Source organism: Schistocerca nitens, chromosome 2 (assembly GCF_023898315.1).
Source record: "Schistocerca nitens isolate TAMUIC-IGC-003100 chromosome 2, iqSchNite1.1, whole genome shotgun sequence".
NCBI lineage: Eukaryota > Metazoa > Arthropoda > Insecta > Orthoptera > Acrididae > Schistocerca > Schistocerca nitens.
Genome location: NC_064615.1, coordinates 646,112,792 through 646,115,714, shown reverse-complemented (window position 1 = coordinate 646,115,714; position 2,923 = coordinate 646,112,792). Strand labels below are relative to the sequence as shown.

The 2,923-nt window shown below is 45.5% G+C and overlaps 1 pseudogene; it reads left to right on the top strand.

The window, feature by feature from the left end:
• The first annotated feature begins 609 nt into the window (after positions 1-609).
• LOC126238430 (5S ribosomal RNA) lies at positions 610-727 on the top strand (annotated as a pseudogene).
• Positions 728-2,923: the final 2,196 nt, after the last annotated feature.

Here is a 2,923-nt window from a genome sequence, read left to right as displayed (position 1 = left end):
GTATAAGTGTCAGCAGTGATGCTCACACGTTGGGGAAGCAGCCAGTAGTACTCCACACCGTCGCTGTTCCACCAGATGCATAACATTATCTTTTGTGGTTGCGAGTAGGTTTTTGTACGGAGAGTTGCTGCTTTGTTTAGGCTACGCCATTCCTTTCTTTTGGTATATAGACGCCGTTTCTCGTCACCAGTAACGATAAAGAATAGGAGTGGTCGGTGCTGTTTGCGAGGCAACTGGTGATGAGCAAGTAGAGGTGCGCATGTGTCCAACTACTGATTTTTGTGATTTTGGCTTACAGTACGCGGTGCCATACACCGTCGTTTTGAACCTTTCCCATTGCGTGCAAATGTCGCACGATGCTGGAATGATCACACTCCATCACATTTGCTCGTCGTCGAGTACAGTGACGCGGATCATTGAAGATTTATGCGAGTAAACGATATTCATCAAACCTCGAAGATCTTCCAGAAGTCGAGTGTCACTAATGTCAAAATGATCCTGCTTACAACAACCATTTTGTTGATTTGCTCTGTCCAGTAGCATTATCCCTTCACGCGGTGCAAATGTTTCTTGCTGCCTCCGTTTTTGTCACTCTTCTATTGAACCCGTGGCAACGGCCTTGCCGCAGTGGATTCACCGGTTCCCGTGAGATCACCGAAGTTAAGCGCTGTCGGGCGCGGTCGGCACTTGGATGGGTGACCATTCGGGCCGCCATGTGCTGTTGCCATTTACCGGGATGCACTCAGCCTCGTGATGCCAATTGAGGAGCTACTCGACCGAGTAGTAGCGGCTTCGGTCAAGAATACCATCACAACGACCGGGAGAGCGGTGTGCTGACCCCACGCCCCTCCTATCCGCATCCTCCACCGAGGATGACACGGCGGTCGGATGGTCCCGGTAGGCCACTCGTGGCCTGAATACGGAGTGCTTTTTTTTATATTGAACTCAAACACAATAATATGTCACAAATTTTCTGATTTCTCCACTTGGCACTGCATTTTATAGCGTCCACAGCTCCACTCACTATTTCTACATGACAGTATGACAATACGTAAACTCGAACAGCAACAGTGTATTTTGTATCCCGCCTGGATAGGCGACGCGTGGGTCTGCTCCTGAAAACTGAGGGTAGGCCGAATGTAGGAAGCTAGGAGGGGCAGATGAGGTAGAACACTTGGTACTGCAAATCAAAATGGTTTTACTATGTACTTAACTTTGGCGGAGATGAGCACGTAGGTGCGAAGCTGTACATCAGGTTACAAAGTAGTGCCTCCCCACTATGAAATAGAAACAATGTGCTAGGTCGTCTCCTCGGAATCAAGTGGGTAGAATCTGCAGCGGCGCTGATAGAGCTGAACAGCGCCAGCTAGAGGGCGCTGTCGTCGGCGTCGGTGTCGTAGTGCCAACCTATGAACTTGCACCTACGCCGTGGCATCGTAGCTATGGATACCACAATGTACTACACATAAAAGATGACAATCGATAAATACACCCGTAGCAACGGGAATACCAACATGCAAAACAATACCGCTACGACCTTATGTAGCAAACTAATAGTAATGAGAAAAAAAAGTGAAATTAAATGGATGGAACAATTAAATGAGAATGTAAGCTGTAAAAAAGATGAGTTAATAAGGCTTGCAGTACTGTGCCTTTTGTCCAGAGCAATTAAAGCGAAACGAGGCAGGTTGTGCAGCTAGGAGTGAGGTTAGGTGGGGTGTGGTGCATCGCAGCACTACACGGGCTCCGCCAAGAGCAGCCGGAAGCGGGGAGACAGCTGCGCGCCGCCTCTCCTCCGGCAAATGTGATTAAAAGTGGAGCGCCTGTATTAGCTGATAACTGCATTTGTAACAGAACGGCTCCGGCCGGAATGATGTAGGGGATTCCGGCGGCGAATAAATCAGGCTCCCGCCACACAAAAGCGATTAATTTTACATATACGCGATTAAACACCCGTCCGTCTGTTCCAGCGATATCTCGGCGCAGTGCGGCACTTCTGTGCTCGCCGCTAACCGAACGCGTATAAACGCGGCATCCATTCGTTGCCAGGAGGGGGAAAATGCAACTTTTGGTTGTTGCCAGTTGGCGATGGTTGGAAGACTCTAGGCTATTGGATCTGAGTTGGGATCTGCTCAACTCCCTACTGGCCTAGCTCTCGCAAAATAATTATTATGTTCGAGATTTAGAAATGGTCATCATATTCTTCACTTCAGGCACTAAGCCATATAATGGAAGTTTCTAAAAAGGCTTACGTAAGATAAAAATAAGTGATGCGCTGCAGCAAAGATGCTGTTAGATGAGAGACATGTGACTGTCACTTTTATTTTTGAGTCGGCAGAAAGGGAGGAGTCTGTGGTGTGTCTTGCTGAAGAGAGGACGCAAACATTTTATCGTTGCTCCTACTGTAACAGTTTTGTTAACAAATTGGCTTTTGGTTTAATATAAATAACGTGGAATGAATTACAGTGCCCGTTTATTTACTTGATAAACAGTTATTCTCAGCACATCGAAATATGAGTTTCTTTCATTAGGCGACACTATCAACAGTTAACAACCTCTATGGCGGCTGTATTTGATACGTCCGTCGCAGCAGAAAGGAGAGGTAAAATTTTCCACTGAGAAAAAAAAGTACAACTTAGAATATTAGCTATTAAATTTCATAGAAAGGTAATTGCTGATATGTCAGAAAACATTTCCATTTCAAAAAATCTAATTCATTGCCCAATTAACAAAAAAAAAAAGAACAAAAAAAAAGAACTCCTTTGACTTCTGCCAAGTGTCTTATTTATATCTGGAGAGGTAACCTTTCTCCATTCATTCTTCCGAGATGTGCATTCCAGTTTCTCCTATTTTCTTGTATTTTGCTGAGGGTGTTAAACATATTAAGCTCTTCCCTAATTTCCTAATTTAGAAGCACTGGAAC